Below are 25,155 nucleotides of genomic sequence, written 5' to 3' on the forward strand. Positions count from 1 at the left end.
TGCCCTCTTTCAAGTGGAACTACTTTTAGAGGTGTTCCAACGCTACAGTAAGTGTCAAAAGGGGTGGGTTAGTGTGTGTGTGTGTGTGTGTGTGTGTGTGTGTGTGTGTGTGTGTTTGTGAGAAAGGGATGGAGAGATGGAAACCTCCGTTGGAAAGACAGAAAGGACTAAGACCGGGGGCAGGGGTTTCCCTCCACAGGTGAGGAGAACAGGAAGTGGGAGGGAGAGCTGGGGGAGGGAGGGGAGGGAGGGCTGGGGGAGGGAGGGGAGGGCGAGCTGGGGGAGGGAGAGCTAGGGGAGGGAGGGCTGGGGGAGGGAGGGGAGGGCGAGCTGGGGGAGGGAGAGCTAGGGGAGGGAGGGGAGGGCGAGCTGGGGGAGGGAGAGCTAGGTGAGGGAGGGTGAGCTGGGGGAGGGAGGGGAGGGAGGGGCGGGTGAGCTGGGGGGGGTAGGGCGGTGGGGATGTTCTGGCTGAGGACGTGGCTCTCGCCAGGGAGCGTTGAGGGAAGAGATGGAGACGATGGAGGGAGGCTGTAGGAGAGGGTCAGCAGAAGGAGAGATGGCGGGGTGAGAGAGACTAGGAACACGGGGCAGAGTTTAGGGAAAATGGCCCAAGAAGACAGATAGCGGGGTGGGTGGGGGCGGGCGGGAGAAGACAGTAAGGTGATGAAGGCTGTGGCGAGCGTGTATGTGTTGGATGTCAGACTCCACAGTGAGGACAGGGTAAACAGAGGCCCACGCAGAAGCAGAGCAGCGGAGCAGTAGGACAGCCCAACCCAGCAGCCTAGCCCAGCCTGAGGTAGGTGGCTCTTCTCCCAGAGGCTGAGTGGGTGGGAGCATGGAAACTTCCACAGCCATTTCTCACAGAAGTTACCTGCTGTCTCAGAGGAGCTCAGGGGAGAAGAGAGGGGAGACAGACAGAGAGAGAGAGAGAGAGAGAGGGGGGGGAGAGCGATCAAGACGGAAAGAGAGAGTGGGGGCGATGATGGATCGAGGGATGATAAGCAAGGGAGGGATAGAGAAGAGTGCAACAGAAAGTTTGGAGGTAGTCACACACAACTTTGAATTACAAGGTTGCATTGCTCTATAGCAGAGGTGGTTTGGAACCACCTTCTTCAGCCTCTCTTGCTGAGACAGGTGCCACAGCTGTGGAAGACCTCCTGCATTGTGCCGGTGCCCAAAACAGCATGTCCCAGTGTTCTCAATGACTACAGACCAGTGGCACTGACATAATATGTCATGAAGGTCTGCGAGAGCCTGGTTTTGCAGCGCCTTAGGACCACCATGAACGACTTCCTGGGCCCACTGCAGTTTGTGTACCAGGCCGGAATCAGCGTGGACGATGCCACCATCTACCTGCTCCACAGACCTTACTCACACCTGGAGAGGCCAGGAAGCACAGTGTCATGTTCTTTGACTTTTCTAGGGCATTCAACATCCTGCCCCTCCGGCTAGCAGAAAAGCTCAAAGCCACACACAACATGTGGCCAGGATCACAGACTACCTCACCGGCAAGCCACAGTATGTCCGACTGCAGGGTTGCCTGTCCGAGGTGGTGATAACACCAGCACCCCCCATGGGACCATCCTGTCACCTTTCTCGTTTTCGAATGACTTCTCGATCATGGGCTGCATCAGGGCAGATGGTGATGAGGAGTACAGGGATGTGGTCAGGAGATTTGTCAGATGGTCTGAGGAGAATCAGCTCCAACTAAACAACAGTGAAACCAATGAGCTGGTGGTGGACTTCAGAAGGAACAAGATACCCATAACCCCTATCACCATCCTGGGGGAGGAAATTGAGATGGTGGAATATACAAGTTCCTGGGAGTGCCTGAACAACAAACTGGACTGGACTGACAACACCGAGGCCGTCTACAGGAAAGGACAGAGCAGACTGTTCTTCCTCAGAAGGCTCAGGTCTTTGATGTGTGTAGCAGGCTGCTGAGGATGTTCTACCAGTCTGTGGTAGCAGCACACTGTTCTTTGCCGTTGCCTGCTGGAGAGGCAGCACCAGGTCTGGTGATCAAACAAGCTGAACAAGCTGGTGAGGAGGGCTGGCTCTGTCGTGGGGCAACAACTGGACAGCCTGGAGTCTGTGGCTGAGAGGAGGATGAGGGACAAACTGAAGTCTATTCAAGACAACCTCTCCCATCCCCTCTATGATGAGCTGTGGCAGATGGGAGCACTTTCAGCCACAGGCACCTCCCACCCACAGGCTCCTCCCACCCAGGTGCACTACGAGCGGTTCAGATGCTCCTTTGTGCCAGCGGCCATCAGACTCTAACATATGGATATGTGCATGTATGTATATATTTGAGTATTATTATACATATATCTATACAGACTGTATGTATGCATATTGTATGTTTATATTTCTTGTAATTAAGATAAATTAAATTATAAATTAAATTGTAATTAAATTATTTAAAATTAAAATATCTATATTATCTATGTATACTCTTTATTCTACATAGATTATTTTTTCCCACTGCTGCTGTACTTTTCCACTACAGAAACCCCCAATTTTTCCCCACAAGGAATATTAAAGTATCTATCTAACTTTTGGCCTAGTAGTGGTTAGATGTTGCTCAATGAGAAAGGTTTGCGGTTGCGGACACACTTGGCACAGATTTGGTAACTAGTGTTGTCGTGCTACAACAACCAGCGGGTTCCAGTACCATCCACCTAAACACCAGCGGGTTCCATAGCAGTACCATCTACCAAAACACCAGCGGGTTCCATAGCAGTACCATCTACCAAAACTCCAGCGGGTTCCATAGCAGTACCATCTACCAAAATACCAGCGGGTTCCATAGCAGTACCATCTACCAAAACACCAGCGGGTTCCATAGCAGTACCATCTACCAAAACACCAGCGGGTTCCATAGCAGTACCATCTACCAAAACTCCAGCGGTTCCATAGCAGTACCATCTACCAAAATACCAGCGGGTTCCATAGCAGTACCATCTACCAAAACACCAGCGGGTTCCATAGCAGTACCATCTACCAAAACACCAGCGGGTTCCATAGCAGTACCATCTACCAAAACACCAGCGGGTTCCATAGCAGTACCATCTACCAAAACACCCGCACGTCAGAGGCCATCTCGTCATGCGGTCCGTTTCTCAGCTGTCACTCTTCCTTTTCAGCAAGGCCCCGGAGTTCATTCCAATGGCGACTGTCCCATTATGCGATAAATAGTAGTTGTTGGTCCAAAATATCATAAAACTAGACATAAAAATCACAAAAAGGCTTATATCATTAAAGTAGTTGGCTCCCTCCCTGAGTGGAACATTGGTCGTCATGCAACACACTTTTGGGAAGTCCAAGGCAAACCGGTCACTACTGCCAACTAAGCCAACTAAGCGTGTTGCATAACCCCTCCAGCTACGGGATGCTGTAGCCAACTACGTCAAACCTGTTCTCTCACTGACTAATCCCACAGCAGGCTTTTTCCGTCTGTCACTGCGGACAGTGAGAATCACAGAGATATCTGCGCAGCCAACCGGCTCCATCCAAGGGGTTCTGAGAAAACACCTGCACTCTTCCAGAAAGCAGCCGTCACCACCGTCCAGAGGCCCAGCTTTATTATGTTTGCCGAGTTGACTGGGTAGGATTCCGCGCTGTTGACACTGCTGGCAAAATGGCCCCCCGCGAGTTTGCCCCTCACAGTTTTGATGAAACCCTGTGCCATCATCCAGACCCACATGTGCTCCTCAAATATTTAAACAAGGCCTACATAAACACCGCCGTGCGGGGCAGACAACACCCAGCGCGGTCTGGACAGAAGCCTCTGCATTGTAAATCCCGGGGCAGTGGCCAGTTGTGGCCAAGCTAAGCAAACTGGCTCTTTTTATTCTCTTAATGAATATTTTATTGTGTTTGATGGACCCAGCTGTTGCCACGCAAAGTAATACCACTCCGATCTCTGTGGGAACCGGGGGCAATCAAGTGCTTATTTTTTCCGGCATTTTTTCCCCCCCGAAGCTCTTGGATACCTACATTTGATGCCGTGTGTGTAACCAAGTTGAATTGGTTAAACTCACTACTCAGTATAAACACTGTCCGCCTGCACCACCGAATCGCTAGCTTCTTGGCAGCGTAGCTGGCTAAAGCAGTGCTTATGTAAGGTTTTCATCATGTGCGTTGGCAAGTCAGAGGACCCGAGATCGAACCCAGCGTGGGCAAAGCGAGGGTGGAAGCGATACTGACGAGCGACACAGTGAAACCTGTGACATACAGTATGGAAGAAGTAATAGCAGCCCCTGCCCTTCTCGATAGTTCCTCTAGAGCAGTTCTGCTTGGTCATGGCTGAGCATTAATAAACATTTACAGCCAGCTGCCAAACAGGATGTAGACAGCTTTGTCCATAAGCTTTGCTTCCCTCTGGAATATGTAGAGGTGGGTCGTATGCCCACCTCCCTTGTTCTCTGTAAAGCGCATTGTGTTGCCTCTGGGTATGAAATGCGCTATACAAATAAAGCTTTGATTGATTGATTGATTGATTGATAAGAGGACCGTAGCAGCAGGGATACTCAGGTGCTAGTGTAAGATGTGGGTATGGGAGGTGGGAGATTTGGGCATGGTGGTGGGGAGGTGTTTGTGTGTGTGTGTGTGTGTATGTGTGCGCGTGAGTGTGTGTATGTGACAGATGCTGATTAATGTCAGTGTTCTTTCCTATATATCTTCTGTCTTGTCCTAGATGTCAGAGGGGGTCAGTCCACCAGGGGTGTGTGCCACGTCCCCCTCCCTGTGGGAGGTCAGTAGTCTCGGGGCTCAGCGGATGGACATCCCAATGGAAATACTCACCTTCCCTTTGAGAACACTTCCTCTCTCATGACCTTCCGAACCAATCACATCTGACTTCCTGCATGGGTAATCAAACCTGTTGTGTAAGATCCGTCTGCTAAAATGAAGAGTGACCAAGCTCCATGAAATGTCATTCAACATATTAATATTGATAGAAATTATTTCCTTTTTGCGGAATAGCATTTAATAGCTGAATAAATTGTAATCCAAAAAAAAAAAAACTCAAATGAACGGACCATTTAAATGTACACGAGTGTTCGACCAACATTACAGTTTATTTAGTATGAGTCTTGTTAACGCTAGACTGACAGAAATACTACTGTATGACATAGCTGTACAGTACATTCATAGAGCTAAATGGCCCCAGCCCTCGCATGTCTGGAATATTGGGGTTGGAGTTACACATGGTACACAGCCCGGGGCCGGAGAGCAAGTTCTGGCTAGCTGGAATGAAAATGTAAATATGTGATGGTTCCTCCGTCCTATCTCTGGACGATCCACTTGTTATATCCAGCTCCCCGTCTGCTCAATGGCCCGTGGTCAAGCTGAGAGAAGGCCGCGGCCCTGCTCGCTCGGCCTGAGCGCACCAGGCTAGAGGCGAAAATGGAGATGTGGAATTTCCCACTTGTGTTCAGTATACCATTTATCCTCTCACCCCCAGAATGTGGTGTTCGGGTAGTTGAGCCTGCCAGAAACAGAGCCCCCAACATCAACAACTGGGCTGCTTTTAAACATGGCCCCCTCCTGAACAGTTGCGTTGTGGAAATATCTCCTCAGCCCGTAACGGCTATGCCTAATGTTCCCACATGGTGGATCCCACATCCTCAACAGAGATGACATAACCCCGCACACATATACACCACCACTGTGCAATTCACCCTGTGTTGAAGAGTAGCACAGTGTGCTGTCCATGACTTTGCTTTCACCGAGAGCTGAGGCAGCAGCCCCCTAACGGCCCTCAGAAGCCCAGCCCCCCAACGGCCCTCAGAAGCCCAGCCCCCTAACGGCCCTCAGAAGCCCAGCCCCCTAAAGGCCCTCAGAAGCCCAGCCCCCTAACGGCCCTCAGAAGCCCAGCCTCTCTGGTTCAGTGTATGGGCTTATCAAGACGACGCTACGTCTGCGTCTGTTTTCAAGCGTCGAGCACTGGGGGAAACGTTCAGAATCAGTTTGAACATAGACCATAACACTGCACTGGGGGAAACGTTCAGGATCAGTTTGAACGTAGACCATAACACTGCACTGGGGGAAACGTTCAGAATCAGTTTGAACATAGACCATAACACTGCACTGTGGGAAACGTTCAGAATCAGTTTGAACATAGACCATAACACTGCACTGGGGGAAACGTTCAGAATCAGTTTGAACGTAGACCATAACACTGCACTGGGGGAAACGTTCAGAATCAGTTTGAACGTAGACCATAACACTGCAGCGGACAGCAGAGAGGTTGAAAAGTGTGCTTCCAGGACAGCTCCTCAGTCTGATCGGGCCCAGCGGCTGAGAGAGGGACATGAGCCCTGTACTACGAAGCTGGATTACGGGGTTAGCGCGATAACTTCAGGTTCAAGACTGGTTCATCCGTATCACGAAGGTGGATCTCTTTTCACCGCGTTATATCGCCATGGTAACTTATGCTGGCGAGCTAACCTGCTCGGTGGCAGGTTAAGTTCCAGATTACGGCTCGACGCTATACAAAACACCGGTAGTCAACCAGTCAATACCCAAGCCCCCAGGATTCGAAATCTAAAGTGAAGGCCTATTGAACCGCGCCATCTTGGCTAGATTTGTAGTCATTTGGCTATTTCCGGTGACTTTTGTACTTGCGCAGTTGAGCTTTTCTGTCCGACGCGCGTCCACAAAAAAGTTCACGTTTATGTGAAATGTAGACGCACGTTCTCGGCTCTCCCCGCTTTGATTTAGCAATGAAAACCGGCTTGCATATTAACCTGTTTTTGTCAAATATATCCATTGGATAAATTATTTTTTCATCCAGGCATCTTAGTTTTAACAGGTTAAATATAACTGAACATGTTTTGTTTGCTAGTAGATGGTATTCATTCCGTTCGCGATAACGTTATTGCAGCCAGGCTAAAATCCTCCAGGGAGCCAGTGACCGGCGAGTTGAAGAGCTTCACTCCCCGCCAGCAGGAGCTTTGGCCGCTGCTACTGCATCTCGGATAACCCGCTGAGTTCGTGGCTGCTATTTCACATTCGCCCTTGATCAATCCCAATACCGATCTATGGTAATAATGAATCAATCGTTCAGATCGGCAGTGCTGCATGCATGTTTAATAACATGTATAAGCTTTATTAACATAACCATAGCCTACATTTATCTCTCTAACGTTAGGCTATCCAGTCGGCCATTCGATAGCTAGAAGCGGTCAACGCCAACGTTGACTGAAAACACCCAAACTCAGTGTATCGTTTCATCTTTATGCCTACACATCAACTCCTTTCCATTGTATGTCAATAAATTCCTGTTATTCTAAAAATATCCCATTTCTGTCCATTCCTGGAAAAGGCTAATAATTGCTGTCAAATGATCACTCCAGTTTATCACCGTATCCCACTACCATTTCAACTATGCACAGGATGTTGTCTTGTGGTCATTTTCATTAAAAAATGATTAGCCTGATCAGTTTGTTGTATGTATTAAGCCCTTTTTGAGCGGTGTGCTTTGACTACTCTCCTTTTTTGTGGTAATTTTCATTAACACATTTGATTAAACATCCGCACTGGCCTATGAACGGCTAAAGATTCCCCAGGCAGAACTGGTTGATGCTGCTAGGGAAAGGGATGTCTGGGGCTCCCTGCTGGAACTGCTGCCTCCGCGACCCGACCCCGGATAAGCGGATGACGATGAGGCAAAATCTATCTATGAAAATAACCTCAGATTGAAACATATTTTGTGGTGAATAAGGCGATATAGGCTTAATGTGTATTTATACGGAGATAAGATTCGATTGATCAAGGGCGAATGTGAAATAGCAGCCACGAACTCATACTGCGGTCAAGCCAGCCTTCAATTTGGAAATACAAGTCATGTGGGCCACAGCCAATTCCCCTTTGCGCAAACATTAGCGTCATTACGGTACATCGTTATTTCTCTTGTAAGGACTTACCACCGTCGCATTCACCGACAAGTAGTGAAGTCAAATAACTATGGTTTGATTAAAGAAGTGAAAGGCGGTTGTGGTGTGGCATTTCAAAATAAAGGACCTCTAAATTGTCATAACTATATTTCCTTAATATTCAGATTGGAAATAAAAGGAAATCACCCATAATGCGGCACCTACTCCAATCCAGAGAGCTAGCAGACCACCCCTGGCTCTGGGTATATCCCAGTGATTTTCAGGACATTCTGATGTGGCATTTCAGAATAAAGGCTCTCTAAACTGTTCTATACAACCTACTGTTTCCTGCAATTTCAGGTTAGGATTAAAAGGAGACCGCCCATAATGCATCAACACTTCAACTTCACAGTACTAGTAGACCACCTGAGGATGTCACCCAGTGATTTTCAGGACATTCTGATGTGGCATTTCAAAATAAAGGCCCTCTAAACTGTCCTATACGACCTACTGTTTCCTGCAATTTCAGATTAGGATTGAAAGGAGACCGTCCATAATGCATCAACACTTCCACTTCACAGTACTAGTAGACCACCTCAGGGTGTCACCCTGTGATTTATATGACATTCTGATGTGGCATTTCAAAATAAAGGCTCTCTAAACTGTCCTATACAATCTACTGTTTCCTGCAATTTCAGGTTAGGATTAAAAGGAGACCGCCCATAATGCATCAACACTTCCACTTGACAGTACTAGTAGACCACCTCAGGGTGTCACCCAGTGATCTTCAGGACATTCTGATGTGGCATTTCAAAATAAAGGCCCTCTAAACTGTCCTATACGACCTACTGTTTCCTGCAATTTCAGATTAGGATTGAAAGGAGACCGTCCATAATGCATCAACACTTCCTCTTCACAGTACTAGTAGACCATCTCAGGGTGTTACCCTGTGATTTATATGACATTCTGATGTGGCATTTCAAAATAAAGGCTCTCTTAACTGTCCTATACAACCTACTGTTTCCTGCAATTTCAGATTAGGATTAAAAGGAGACCGCCCATAATGCATCAACACTTCCACTTCACAGTACTAGTAGACCACGTCAGGGTGTCACCCTGTGATTTATATGACATTCTGATGTGGCATTTCAAAATAAAGGCCCTCTAAACTGTCCTATATGACCTACTGTTTCCTGCAATTTCAGATTAGGATTAAAGGGAGACCGCCCATAATGCATCAACACTTCCACTTGACAGTACTAGTAGACCACGTCAGGGGCCGTGTCCGAAATGCATACTACCTGCTACTTGCTATATAGTAGGCACTATATAGTAGGCATACTGCATACTATATAGTACCTACTGTTCCACAAAACGCGTGTAGTATGCGAGAAAATACAGCATGCTACTCGAGTCATCCAGCGGAAGTGACGGGATACGATACTGTTTACTCCCGCGAAGCTGTGGTACAATTATCCGTGTTTTCTGTGATCATTTTGTGTATTATCCACAAAAATGTAGCCTGGCATGGGATGTGCGGCTGCTGCTGCCGCCAGGAGAAGACGTGTTAACGCTGCAAGGAGAAGAGCCGTCATGAGATCTTCTCGACATGCTTGTAGTTGAGGTAAATATTGAACGTTAGCTTGCTAGCTACGCTAGTTAGCTAGGTTAGTTGATAGCCCCGCATGTGCTGGCTTGGGGCTAGCTATACTGTTACATTTGTTCCAGGGATGTTATATTAAATAGATTCTGAGAGGCAGGTAAGCAAAACAATAAAACTCAACTCATTTTAAAGAGGTGGGTAAACTGAGTTTACCTGGGTTTACTCATCACTACACGCCTGCTTTGTAATGTTACATTTTAGCTCTACAGATAATGACATCTATCTATTATCTGCCTGGATCCCAGCTCTTGGTGAGCACGACTACCCGCATCCTGCCATAAGTAGTCAGTCTATCAGTTCATGAGTGTGCTTTGCCTTGTTCCTTATAGACAGCCTTGAGGCTTTAAACACCGATCAGTTGGTTATAGGCAGCCTTGAGGCATTTGTTTAAATGTATTTGTGTTTAAATTTATGTGTAACACTGTACATAGTAATCAGTTTAAGTATTTTAGGGCGAGACAACAGATCAGCGTTATCCTGTCAGTACCTTTTGCAAGGAAAGCTAATGATCTGACCAAATATAAACAAGTCAAAAGTATATTTGAAGACCATTGTGTAATAAAAATATCCAAGAAATGTTTATGGTTGTGTTTCTTCCATTATACATGTAAAGGTTACTTCTTGATGTATTAACATTTCAACAAAGTGTAATATCTACACATCAGACACATTGTCTTGATATGTCTACAGGTCATGTACAGTAACTTGGAAGGTCTTAACACAACACGCAGAGCGCTTTGGACATGTAACTCCCTTATCAAGTAGTCGTTAGTCAGACACATTAAACAGTGAAGCTTTCATAACCGTCTCTGAATAATTCCAATGAAGCATTGTGAACCAACATGTGTGTTCCGTCTTTTATGCCTAATTGCAAACTACAATGTCCATTAGGAATGTTCTTTTACTCTAATGACTGGTTTTAGGTATAGTGACATTTGTTCTTTGACTGGGAATACATTACAAGGAATGACACACAAACACCAATTTAATTCAAGAAAATACATTTAATCAAAAATAACAAAAACAATAATGGAAGATAAAACCGTTTTTTTTGACTGAGGCTTCTAGAAGCAACATCAGCCGGTCCTCCCTCTCCTTAAACAACCCCCTTTCCTCCCTCCACTCAGCCTTCATCTCTGCCTTCTCTCTCCCCCATTCAACATCAGCCGGTCCTCCCTCTGGAGGACGGCCAACTCTTCCCTGTTTACGGGGAAGAGAAACACCACGCTGAAAGGCTTGGAGTAAGTTAACTAACGTATGCATTGTTGTTCAGAAGCAATCCAGCGGTCTTTTTACTTTGAATATTGATTTATGTAGGACCTACATCTTAGAAGCTGGGCTGCAGGGGACGACGGAGACAGCCTGGATAAAGCACACAGAGAACCTTGTAGCCATGTACAAGGTGATTTTGATCTACAGGCTACATGATAGCAAATATATTGATAGGGACTCACAGTTTGTATGACACTAGAAAACTGTTATCTAACCTCATAGGACCTAAAGAGCCCCAGAACTGGGGTCAGCACAGAGGGAGGGGAGGCCACAGCCGCTTCGTGGAAGTGGTACGGGGTCTTGGAAGAGGCGATGGGGGCCACCCATGCAGCCGTCCTCCAGAGGATCATCGTCCCTGGTGTGGTCGTTGGTCCCTGTAATACATCCAGAAGTATTATGGGACAATGAATACTAATATATTCATATATGATATATGAACAGTTGAACTCGTTTAAATCATGGAATGAACAGACAATTGTTTAAACAACTTCAAGTAACGTTAGGCTCGGTGGCTTAGGTCAGCCATTTAACAACTCATCACAATTTCGACATTTCTTATACATTTCTTAAGCAATCATGGTCATATTACATGGGAATGTTACTCTGTTTGTCTTGATTCTAGCTATAATAACATTTAAGCTATGACATTAATACGTTTTGAGCAAGAGCCGTCTGAACACCTGTAACGTTAGCAGCCTATTAACGTTGGCTGGGCTAGCTAGCTAACGTAACGTCCACCACAGAGATCAATGAGAGCAGCTAGCTATCATGACGTTCTTTTTCGAAATGTCATTTCTACCCCACCTATATACACAAAACTGCATTTGTAGCTCTGTGTCATTATAACTAAGATATCTGTCGGAAAAAATAAATTTTTCATCGACAAATTAAGTCAATACTTACATTTGAAAACTCCCGCTGCGGTCCCGGAGACCTCTTCGTTCGCCATCTTTTTTTATTTTTCTCAGCCCAGTGACGTATCACGTCTCGACTTCCGGAACAGTATGCTCTGGACTATGCTACATTTTCGGCCATTTTTTCGCCGATTTCGCCTACTATATAGTACCTACTATATAGTAGGCGAAATACAGTATGCACAGTTTTGATGCAGCATGCTGCATCTCGCCTACTATATAGCAAGTAGTATGCAATTCGGACACGGCCAGGGTGTCACCCAGTGATTTACAGGACATTCTGATGTGGCATTTCAAAATAAAGGCTCTCTAAACTGTCCTATACAACCTACTGTTTCCTGCAATTTCAGATTAAGATTAAAAGGAGACCGCCCATAATGCATCAACACTTCCACTACACAGTACTAGTAGACCACCTCAGGGTGTCACCTAGTCATTTTCAGTACATTCTGATGTGGCATTTGAAAATAAAGGCCCTCTTAACTGTCCCATATGACCTACTGTTTCCTGCAATTTCAGATTAGGATTAAAGGGAGACCGCCCATAATGCATCAACACTTCCACTTCACAGTACTAGTAGACCACCTCAGGGTGTCACCCAGGGATTTTCAGGACATTCTGATGTGGCATTTCAAAATAAAGGCTCTCTAAACTGTCCTATACAACCTACTGTTTCCTGCAATTTCAGATTAGGATTAAAAGGAGACCGCCCATAATGCATCAACACTTCCACTTCAGAATAGTAGAAGACCACCTCAGGGTGTCACCGAGTGACTTTCAGGACAATCTGATGTGGCATTTCAAAATAAAGGCCCTCTAAACTGTCCTATACGACCTATTGTTTCCTGCAAATTAGGATTAAAAGGAGACCGCCCATAATGCATCAACACTTCCACATCAGAGTACTAGTAGACCACCTCAGGGTGTCACCCGGTGATTTTCACGACATTCTGATGTGGGATTTAAAAATAAAGGCCCTCTAAACTGTGCTATATGACCTACTGTTTTCTGCAATTTAAAATTAGGATTAAAAGGAGAACACCCATAATGCCCCAACACTTCCACTTCCGTATACTAGTAGACCACCTCGCGGTGTCACCCAGTGATTTTCAGGACATTCTGATGTGACATTTAAACATAAAGGCCCTCTAAACTGTGCTATACGACCTACTCTTTCCTGAAATTTCAGATTAGGATTAAAAAGAGACCGCCCATAATGCATCAACACTTCCACTTCACAGTACTAGTAGACCACCTCAGGGTGTCACTCAGTGACTTTCAGGACATTCTGATGTGGCCTTTCAAAATAAAGGCCCTCTAAACTGTCCTATACGACCTACTGTTTCCTGCAATTTCAGATTTGGATTCAAAGGAGACCGCCCATAATGCATCAACACTTCCACTTCACAGTACTGGTAGACCACCTCAGGGTGTCACCCAGTTATTTCCAGGACATTCTGATGTGGCATTTCAAAATAAAGGCCCTCTAAACTGTACTATATGACCTACTGTTTCCTGCAAATTTAGATGAGGATTAAAAGGAGACCGCCCATAATGCCTCAACACTTCCATGTCAGAGTACTAGTAGACCACCTCAAGGTGTCACACAGTGATTTTCACGACATCTTGATGTTGCATTTCAAAATAAAAGCCCTCTAAACTGTCTTATACAACCTACTGTTTCCTGCAATTTCAGATTAGGATTAAAAGGAGACCGGCCATAAAGCCTCAACACTTCCACTTCAGAGCACTAGTAGACCACCTCAGGGTGTCACCTAGTTATTTCCAGGACATTCTGATGTGGCATTTCAAAATAAAGGCCCTCTAAACTGTGCTATATGACCTACTGTTTCCTGCAATTTCATATTAGGATTAAAAGGAGACCGGCCATAATGCCTCAACACTTCCACTTCAAAGCACTAGTAGACCACCTCAGGGTGTCACCCAGTGATGGTCTGATGCAGGATCTCAAAATAAAAGCCTTTTAAAGTGTCAAAAACTGCTTAAATCAGGGTAAATCAGGATCAAAAGAAAAACACCCATAATGCAACGGCAAAGGCATAATGCCTTTGAATTTGCCCACTCTTTGTATACTTTTTGTTATGTTATTAGGTTGTGATAACTTGTTAACTTGTGATATTCCCACTATTTCTTTCTTTCTTTCTTTCTTATTATTCTCCTCAGTGTTTTGGCCCTTAAAGGAGAATGCACAGCGTGCTGGAGCAATGCTTGCATGCTGTGCTCATGCGTGCTGGAGCAAGTGGGGAAGCTATTTCGTTTCTAAAGACGTTTCTAAAGATCATATTACAGAGGCATGTGAAAAACCACAACAAGCCCTCGCTCTATGTAAGCACAACTAGCGATTCATAAAGACAGATTGATGAAAACAACCGTTTCGCGGCAGAAAATAGATTTTTTAGAAGCTGCATTCTCGGTGCCCCGTCCGCCGCCATTACATGGATATACTTGGCTCACGCTGGATTTAAAATTTCTTCTACAGGCCTCCGAATTACACCAAAGTTATCTCGGTGAGTGAAACGTCTTATAATATGGCGTAAATAAGGTCCAGGTTGTCAAAAACGAGCATTCTCCTTTAACTACTTCTTCATACTTTGTGCTAGAAACTTCATTCAAACTTTAAAATGTTCGTCTTTAGCTGTTTCCCGGATGTATTCAGATTTTGTAGTTTTTTTTGTTTTGTTTTTTAGTAATTTAACTTTTAATAGTAATTTTTGTGCCATTGAAACTGCTGTTGGAATGTTCCGTATCATTATGTTTTTAGAGTGGTGGCAGCTGTTGCTTTGAAAATATTCGCACATTTTGTAAACTGCTGGCACTCCTACAGTTTTGAAAGCTCACACACATATTATACATCAAAACGTTCACACAACTGTGCTGATTCATAGAATGTAAGTATCTAAGCTGTGTGACTTACCGTTTTTGAGGTATGACGATTTGTTCGGCAACTGCGCTCCCCATTGAAACATATGGTGCCACACTAACTTTTGAGCTGCTAATTTTGCATATTTACCCTTTTTCTAACTTGTTGCCATGGTGTCAATATATAAGCTGTAACATTTATAGTTTTTGCGATAGAGCTGTCTGAAGCGGACCATGTCTAGGATCAGAGTGTCAGTTGGGATAAGAGTGGTGGCAGCTGTTGCTTTTTTGAATTTGTGTGAATGTGCAGCCTCTCTTAAAGGTACAGGCACCCTTTTATAACTAATGTGGTAGCACAGAACTCAGCCAAAAGGGAAAAGAGACACATGATCTTCACTCCACAGAACCAACTTTTCAGCCCGAGTGGGCTAGAGACACACAGTCTTCAATGGTGGATGCATGGAAATTGCCCGGAGGTCACTGTACTGTCCCCGACTAGCTGTGACCCAAGGGGGCGGAGCCTAACCAGTATGCCACTATCCACGCCACGGGCCCCACAACTCAGACCCTGAGTGGGCTAGAGACACACGGTTTTCACCGGTGGAGTCAGGTAGGTGGCCCGGAGAGGGGTACACTGTCCCCGACTGGCTCTGACCTGAGGGGGCGGAGTCTCGCCACCACACCACGGACCCCCCCTGAGTGGGCTAGAGATGCACGTTCTTCGCCGGTGGGTGCATGGAGATTGCCTGGTCCGTAGTAGTTCTAGCAGTAGCTGTTACATACAACTGCAGCAGGTAGCCCACCTCACATTTTCTCCAGGAAATGTACTTTCTAGTTTATTTTACTATGCATTTTTTGTCACCTGCACCTTATGTGAAGCACTCTGTGCATCCGTGCTGAGAGGGATGCTATACAAATAAACTTTTACTTACTTACTATAAAAGCCTTTTAAAGTGTCAAAACTGCTTAAATCAGGATTAAATCAGGATTAAAAGAAAACTACCAATAATGCAACGGGTTCTATACTACACAGTGGTGGTAGGCCCGTCTCGGTATGAATCATAAAGTTTCACGAGATTCTGATGTGCCATTTCAAAATAAAAGCCTTCTAAATTCTAAAAAACTGCTTAAATCAAGATAAAATCAGGATTAAAGAAAACTACCGGGTTCTATACTACACAGTGGTAGTAGGCCTCGTCCCAGTCTGACTCATGAAGGTTCAAGAGATTCTGATGTTCATCCATCCATCTTCATCCGCTTATCCGGGGTCGGGTTGCGGAGGCAGCAGCTCCAGCATGGGGCCCCAGACATCCCTTTCCCTAGCAGTATCAACCAGCTCCGCCTGGGGAATCTTTAGCCACTCACAGGCCAGTGCGGAGATGTAGTCCCACCACCTAGTCCTGGGTCTACCCTGCGGCCTCCTCCCAGCTGGACACGCCTGGAACACCTCCCTATTGAGGCGCCCAGGAGGCATCCTCACTAGATGCCCGAACCACCTCAACTGGCTCCTTTCGACGCAAAGGAGCAACAGTTCTACTCCGAGTCTCTCCCGGATGACTGAATTTCTCATCCAATCTCTCAGGGAGACCCCAGCCACCCTCCGGAGAAAACCGGCCGCTTGTATCCGTGATCTCATTCTTTCAGTCATGACCCATCCTTCATGACCATAGGTGAGGGTGGGGACGAAGATAGACCGGTAGATCGAGAGCTTTGCCTTTTGGCTCAGCTCTCTTTTCGTCACAACAGTGCGGTAAAGCGACTGCAGAACCGCACCAGCTGCTCCGATTCTCCGGCCAAACTCCCTCTCCATGGTTCCCTCACTCGTGAACAAGACCCCCAGATACTTGAACTCCTTCACTTGGGGTAAGGACTCAATTCCTACTCGGAGCGGACAGGCTTCCGGTTTCCTGCTGAGAACCATGGCCTCAGATTTAGAGGTGCTGATTCTCATCCCAGCCACTTCACACTCAGTTGCGAACCTATCCAGAGAGTGCTGGAGGTCGCAGGCAGATGATGCCATCAGGACCACATCATCTGCAAATAGCAGCGACGCGATCCCCAGCTCTCTGAACTGCAAACCCACCTCCCCACGGCTACGCCTCGATAGCCTGTACATGAAAATCACAAACAGGATTGGTGACAAAGCGCAGCCCTGGCGGAGGCCAACCCACACCGGAAAGGAAGACAACTTACTGCCGAGGACCCGGACACAGTTCTCGCTCTGGGTGTACAGGGATTGGATAGCCCTAAGTAGGGACCCCCTCACCCCATACTCCCGCATAACCCTCCACAAGACCTCTCGAGGGACCCAGTCGTAAGCCTTCTCCAAGTCCACAAAACACATGTAGACAGGTTGGGCAAACTCCCAAGCCCCCTCCAAGATCCTCGCGAGAGTGAAGAGCTGGTCGGTGGTTCCACGACCAGGACGAAATCCGCATTGTTCCTCTTCGATCTGAGGTTCGACTATCGGCCGGACCCTCCTTTCCAGCACCTTGGAGTACACTTTCCCTGGGAGGCTGAGTAATGCGATGCCTCTATAATTGGCACACACCCTCTGGTCCCCTTTTTTGAATATTGGGACCACCACCCCAGTCTGCCACTCCTTTGGCACTGACCCAGACTTCCACGCAAGGTTAAAGAGGCGTGTCAACCAAGACAGCCCCTCAACACCCAGCGCCTTCAGAATTTCTGGACGGATCTCATCAGTGCCTGGGGCTTTGCCACTGTGGAGTTTGACTACCTCAGTGACCTCCTCCAAGGTATTTGATGACCCCCCATCATCTTCCGGCTCTGCCTCGATTGTAGAGGGTGGATTATTCGGGTTCAGGAGTTCCGCAAAGTCCTCCTTCCTTTGAACACCGACCACTCATGATCAATGTCCCCAACCTCCACAGGGATGCCTGAGAAGCTCAGCCGGAGGTGGCAGTTGAAATCTCTCCGGACAGGCTCTTCCTCCAGACGTTCCCAGTTCACCCTCACTACACGCTTGGGTTTTCCAGGTCTGTCCAGGACCTTCCCCCGCCATCGAAACCAGCTCACCACCAGATGGTGATCAGTGGACAGCTTTGCCCCTCTCTTTACCCGAGTGTCCAAAAAACATGGCCTCAGATCAGATGATACGATAACAAAATCGATCATCGACCTACGGCCTAAGGTGTTATGATGCCAGGTGTACTTGTGGGCATCCTTGTGTTCGAACATGGTGTTTATTATGGACAAACCGTGACTAGCACAGAAGTCCAACAACAAAACACCACTCGGGTTCAGATCGTGGTGACCATGCCTCCCAATCACGCCCCTCCAAGTTTCTCCATCATTGCCCATGTGTGCATTGAAGGTCCCCAATAGGACAGTGGAGTCCCCTGAGGAGCCCCAAATATAGTATAATATAATAGGACTCCACTTACTGTAGGGTCTGCAGGAAGGCCGAGTACTCTGAACTACTGTTAGGTGCATAAGCACAAACCACAGTCAGAGTACCCCCCCACAGTCCTAAGGTGCAGGGAGGCGACCCTCTCGTCCACTGGGGTGAACTCTAGCACAGAGGCGCTCAGCTGGGGGCTAGCTAGTATAGCCACACCTGCCTTACGCCTCATACCGTGAGCAACTCCGGAGAAGAACAGGGTCCAACCCCTATCCAGGAGTTTGGTTCCGGCGTCTGTGCTGTGCGTGGAGGATAGCCCCACCAGGTGTAATTGGTATCGCTCCACCTCCCTCATAAATAATGCAACTGGTTCTATACTACACAGTGGTATTAGGCTTCCTCTCGATCTGACTCATTTAAAAATAAAAGCCTTCTAAAATCTAAAAAACTGCTTACATCAGGATTAAAAGAAAACTACCCATAATGCAACGGGTTCTATACTACACAGTGGTAGTATACACCTTCACGGTCTGACTTATGGAGTTTCACAAGATACTGATGTGCCATTTCAAAATAAAAGCTGTTTAAAGTGTAAAAAACTGCTTAAATCAGGATAAAATCTGGATTCTTTTTTATAATTTAGAAGGATTTTATTTTGAAATGGCACATCAGAATCTCATGCCACTTCATGATTCAGACCGAGAGGGGGCTTACTACCACTGTGTAGTATAGAACCTGTTGCATTATGGTTAGTTTTCTTTTAATCCTGATGTCAGCAGTTTTTTTTTAGAAGGCTTTTATTTTGAAATGGCACATCAGAATCTGGTTAAACTTCATGAGTCAGACCGAGAGGAAGCCTAATACCACTGTGTAGTATAGAACCAGTTGCATTATGGGTAGTTTTATTTAAATCCTGATTTAAGCAGTTTTGGGCATTTTTTTGGAATGGCACATCAGAATCTCGTGAAACTCCGTGAGTCAGACCCAGAGGGGGCCTACTACTACTGAGTAGTATAAAAACCCATTGCATTATGGGTATTTCTCTTTTAATCCTGAATTAACCCTGATTTAAGCAGTTTGACAATTTAAAATGCTTTTATTTTGAAATGCCACATCAGAATGTCCTGACAATCACTGGGTGACACCCTGAGGTGGTCTACTAGTAGTGTGAAGTGGAAGTGTTGATGCATTATGGGCGGTCTCCTTTTAATCCTAATCTGAAATTGCATGAAACAGTAGGTCGTATAGCACAGTTTAGAGTGCCTTTATTTTGAAATGCCAGATCAGAATGTCCTGAAAATCGCTGAGTGACACCCTGAGGTGGTCTACTAGTACTGTGATGTGGAAGTGTTGATGCATTATGGGCTGTCTCCTTTTAATCCTAATCTGAAATTGCAGGAAACAGTAGGTCGTATAGCACAGTTAAGAGGGCCTTTATTTTGAAATGCCAGATCAGAAAGTCCTGAAAATCACTGGGTGACACCCTGAGGTGGTCTACCAGTACTGTGAAGTGGAAGTGTTGATGCATTATGGGCGGTCTCCTTTGAATCCAAATCTGAAATTGCAGGAAACAGTAGGTCGTATAGGACAGTTTAGAGGGCCTTTATTTTGAAAGGCCACATCAGAATGTCCTGAAAGTCACTGGGTGACACCCTGAGGTGGTCTACTAGTACTGTGAAGTGGAAGTGTTGATGCATTATGGGCGGTCTCTTTTTAATCCTAATCTGAAATTTCAGGAAAGAGTAGGTCGTATAGCACAGTTTAGAGGGCCTTTATGTTTAAATGTCACATCAGAATGTCCTGAAAATCACTGGGTGACACCGCGAGGTGGTCTACTAGTATACGGAAGTGGAAGTGTTGGGGCATTATGGGTGGTCTCCTTTTAATCCTAATTTTAAATTGCAGAAAACAGTAGGTCATATAGCACAGTTTAGAGGGCCTTTATTTTTAAATCCCACATCAGAATGTCGTGAAAATCACCGGGTGACACCCTGAGGTGGTCTACTAGTACTCTGATGTGGAAGTGTTGATGCATTATGGGCGGTCTCCTTTTAATCCTAATATGAAATTGCAGGAAACAGTAGGTCGTATAGCACAGTTTAGAGGGCCTTTATTTTGAAATGCCACATCAGAATGTCCTGAACATCACTGGGTGACACCCTGAGGTGGTCTACTAGTGCTTTGAAGTGGAAGTGTTGAGGCATTATGGGCGGTCTCCTTTTAATCCTCATCTGAAATTGCAGGACACAGTAGGTCATATAGCACAGTTTAGAGGGCCTTTATTTTGAAATGCCACATCAGAATGTCCTGGAAATAACTGAGTGACACCCTGAGGTGGTCTACTAGTACTGTGATGTGGAAGTGTTGATGCATTATGGGCTGTCTCCTTTTAATCCTAATCTGAAATTGCAGGAAACAGTAGGTCGTATAGCACAGTTAAAAGGGCCTTTATTTTGAAATGCCAGATCAGAAAGTCCTGAAAATCACTGGTTGACACCCTGAGGTGGTCTACCAGTACTGTGAAGTGGAAGTGTTGATGCATTATGGGCGGTCTCCTTTGAATCCAAATCTGAAATTGCAGGAAACAGTAGGTCGTATAGGACAGTTTAGAGGGCCTTTATTTTGAAAGGCCACATCAGAATGTCCTGAAAGTCACTGGGTGACACCCTGAGGTGGTCTACTAGTACTGTGAAGTGGAAGTGTTGATGCATTATGGGCGGTCTCTTTTTAATCCTAATCTGAAATTTCAGGAAAGAGTAGGTCGTATAGCACAGTTTAGAGGGCCTTTATGTTTAAATGTCACATCAGAATGTCCTGAAAATCACTGGGTGACACCGCGAGGTGGTCTACTAGTATACGGAAGTGGAAGTGTTGGGGCATTATGGGTGGTCTCCTTTTAATCCTAATTTTAAATTGCAGAAAACAGTAGGTCATATAGCACAGTTTAGAGGGCCTTTATTTTTAAATCCCAAATCAGAATGTCGTGAAAATCACCGGGTGACACCCTGAGGTGGTCTACTAGTACTCTGATGTGGAAGTGTTGATGCATTATGGGCGGTCTCCTTTTAATCCTAATATGAAATTGCAGGAAACAGTAGGTCGTATAGCACAGTTTAGAGGGCCTTTATTTTGAAATGCCACATCAGAATGTCCTGAACATCACTGGGTGACACCCTGAGGTGGTCTACTAGTGCTTTGAAGTGGAAGTGTTGAGGCATTATGGGCGGTCTCCTTTTAATCCTCATCTGAAATTGCAGGAAACAATAGGTCATATAGCACAGTTTAGAGGGCCTTTATTTTGAAATGCCACATCAGAATGTCCTGGAAATAACTGGGTGACACCCTGAGGTGGTCTACTAGTACTGTGAAGTGGAAGTGTTGATGCATTATGGGCGGTCTCCTTTGAATCCAAATCTGAAATTGCAGGAAACAGTAGGTCGTATAGGACAGTTTAGAGGGCCTTTATTTTGAAATGCCACATCAGAATGTCATATAAATCACAGGGTAACACCCTGAGGTGGTCTACTAGTACTGTGAAGTGGAAGTGTTGATGCATTATGGACGGTCTCCTTTCAATCCTAATCTGAAATTGCAGGAAACAGTAGGTCTTATAGGACAGTTTAGAGGGCCTTTATTTTGAAATGCCACATCAAAATGTCCTGAAGATCACTGGGTGACACCCTATGTTGATGCATTATGGGCGGTCTCCTTTTAATCCTAATCTGAAATTGCAGGAAACAGTAGGTCGTATAGGACAGTTTAGAGGGCCTTTATTTTGAAATGCCACATCAGAATGTCCTGAAGATCACTGGGTGACACCCTGAGATGGTCTACTACTACTCTGAGGTGGAAGTGGTGATGCATTATGGGCGGTCTCCTTTTAATCCTAATCTGAAATTGCAGGAAACAGTAGGTCGTATAGGACAGTTTAGAGGGCCTTTATTTTTAAATGCCACATCAGAATGTCCTGAAAATCACTGGGTGACACCCTGAGGTTGTCAACTAGTACTGTGAAGTGGAAGTGTTGATGCATTATGGGCGGTCTCCTTTTAATCCTAATTTGCAGGAAACAGTAGGTCGTATAGGACAGTTTAGAGGGCCTTTATTTTGAAATGCCACATCAGAATGTCCTGAAAATCACTGGGTGACATCCTCGGGTAGTCTACTAGTACTGTGAAGTGGAAGTGTTGATGCATTATGGGCGGTCTCCTTTTAATCCTAACCTGAAATTGCAGGAAACAGTAGGTTGTATAGAACAGTTTAGAGAGCCTTTTGTTTTGAAATGCCACATCAAAATGTCCTGAAAATCACTGGGATATACCCAGATCCAGGGGTAGTCTGCTAGCTCTCTGGATTGGAGTAGGTGCGGTATTATGGGCGATTTCCTTTTATTTCTAATCTGAATATTAAGGAAATATAGTTATGACAATTTAGAGGTCCTTTATTTTGAAATGCCACACCACAACCGCCTTTCACTTCTTTAATCAAACCATCGTTATTTGACTTCACTACTTGTCGGTGAATGCGACGGTGATAAGTCCTTCCAAGAGAAAAAACGATTTACCGTAATGACGCTAATGTTTGCGCAAAGGGGAATTGGCTGTGGCCCACATGACTTGTATTTCCGAATTGAAGGCTGGCTTGACCGCAGTGAACTACGCGGGTTATCCGAGATGCGTTAGAAGCGGCCAAAGCTCCTGCTGGCGGGGAGTGAAGCTCTTCAACTCGCCTGTCACTGGCTCCCTGGAGGAATTTAGCCTGGCTGCAATAACGTTATCGCGAACGGAATGAATACCATCTACTAGCAAACAAAACATGTTCAGTTATATTTAACCTGTTAAAACTAAGATGCCTGGATGAAAAAATAATTTCTCCAATGTATATTTGACAAAAAAAGGTTAATATGCAAGCCGGTTTTCATTGCTAAATCAAAGCGGAGAGAGCCGGGAACGTGCGTCCATATCATTTCACATAAAGGTGAACTTTTTCGTGGACGCGCGTCGGACAGAAAAGCTCAACTGCGCAAGTACAAAAGTCACCGGTAGGCCTGAAAAGCACAACTGCGCAAGTACAAAAGTCACCGGAAATAGTCAAATGACTACAAATTTGCCAAGATGGCGCGGTTCAATAGGGCTTCATTGTTGATTGCGGTCAGTGAATGGAGTGGCTGTATCCAGTTCTATTAATACATCCATGGTCAATACATGTGGAAAATGGCTTGTCCCTTCTTAGAGGATCCCGTGGAGCTCGGTGCGCGAATAGTTAGAGGGTCTCTAAGGAAGGCGAGAGTATTTAAGGACCGACAAAACCCATTGGAGTTTTCGGATGACTATTTATATGAAAGATACCGATTTTCGGCAGAAGGGATCATTTATATCTGTCAGCTGCTTGAGCCACATGTAGCTACAGTCAAGTCATGCGCTTACAGTCCCACAGACTGTATGTATTGCTTTGCGGTTTCTTGCTACAGGTAGCTACATGTATGCTGTCGGCGATGCAGAAAACCTGAGTAAGAACACGGTCTGTCGCGCAATACGCAAGGTGGTCGTTGCCCTTACCAAGCTGCTTGACGCGTTTGTGACCTTCCCAGGCCACTTGCCCATGCAGTCCATAAAAGAGGGCTTTTATGAAATGGCAGGTAAGAACCTACTTGATATAGCCTACTGTAAACCAAATTGACGTTTACTGTTGTAGCCAATGCTGCCCACCCTTTGCATAGGTTTCCCCAGAGTGATCGGTGCTATACTGCACACATATCCCAATCTCCGCCGCCCTTGGAGAAAATGAGGGGGATTATGTGAAGCACAAGTCATTTCATAGCATCAATGTGCAGGTAAAGACACTTCAGTATTTGGCCTACTCATTCCTTGATATGATTGTTGTAGGAGCTGATGAAAGTTAACTCCTTCATGGCACATATGGAAATATTCACATCAATAAATATCACCCCCACCTTCCAAATTCAATTCAATGTCATTATGAGAAAAGCACATGTACAACCAAATTAATGTCAACAGGAGCAGTACAGAACTATACATCACATCAAAAAGAAACCATCATACTCCGCCCCCGCCCCCACACCATCAACAGTCTAGTGCAGTCCCCGTGTTCATTCAATAATAAATAGTCAGCAGACATGTAGCAGTAATTCAGTCAAATGCACATGCTACATTCACTTTTAATTCTATGGTCTTATGTTGTGAACCACAAATACTTTTGCAGATGACGTGACCACAACGGCATGATCACCAGCCTTGATGCGAAGTGGCCTGGGTCAGTGCATGACTCCCGGATCTTTAGGGAGTCTACACTGTGCCACAAGTTTGAGCAAGGTATGGCAACTGTAGCCTACATATTGTGTTTCTCATGTCATTTCCCACAATGCATGTGCGATACTGACCATGGCAATATTCCTCTTCACCTTCAGGGCTTTTCAATGGAGTGCTGCTTGGGGACAGGGGGTATGCGTGCTTGCCCTTCTTGATGACACCCTATCCTAACCCAGAGCCAGGGCCACAAAACACATTAAATGTGGCCCTTACCAAGACGAGGGTCAGGATAGAGATGGCTTTTGGGGTTCTGAAAGCCCGCTTCAGCTGCCTGCGCGGGCTCAGGGTGGCCCCAGAGAGAGCCTGACAAATTGTGTCAGCATGTGTTGTACTCCACAACATAGCTGGCATTAGGAAGGAGAGAGCCCCACCGGTCACCATGCAACCCCCTGATGTCGTGGACCCCATCACTTTGGATTACCCTACTGGCAGGGCTGTGAGAGGCCATCACCCAGCAATTTTTTGCATGAACATTGAACAGGAGACATTTTGTGAAGTAACAACTTTTTATTGAAATGTAAATCAGACGTCCTCTCGTTGCTAGAAACAAAGAGACATGTTAGTTGAATTGTCATCCATGCTGGGAAATAAATTACATTCTTACTGATATACCTTCTTTTCATACTCCAGTTTCTCCACCTCCAGCCTCAGTTTCTAATCTCCAGGCTCACTTTCAGCCGCTGCTTCTCTTTTAGGAGGATGTCAGCCTCTTTCAGGCGTATGTCTACCTCCAGCTGCCTCTTGTACAGGGCCCTCACATTGTCTGCTCCAACCTGAAACACACATACACTTGGTTTAACAAGAGCAGTCCCTTGGCCAGGCTCACTTAAGATGCAACTGCAACATTTGA

General features: G+C 45.8%; 1 pseudogene across 1 annotated transcript; it reads left to right on the forward strand.

The window, feature by feature from the left end:
* The first annotated feature begins 1,236 nt into the window (after window positions 1–1,236).
* On the forward strand, window positions 1,237–24,775 carry LOC311321503 (putative nuclease HARBI1; annotated as a pseudogene). Its single transcript has 5 exons — window positions 1,237–1,405; window positions 23,447–23,614; window positions 23,757–23,809; window positions 24,199–24,308; window positions 24,404–24,775. The product of its transcript is annotated as a putative nuclease HARBI1 (transcript).
* The last annotated feature ends 380 nt before the right edge of the window (window positions 24,776–25,155 follow it).

Source organism: Borostomias antarcticus (assembly GCF_949987555.1).
Source record: "Borostomias antarcticus genome assembly, chromosome: 2".
NCBI classification, from domain to species: domain Eukaryota; kingdom Metazoa; phylum Chordata; class Actinopteri; order Stomiiformes; family Stomiidae; genus Borostomias; species Borostomias antarcticus.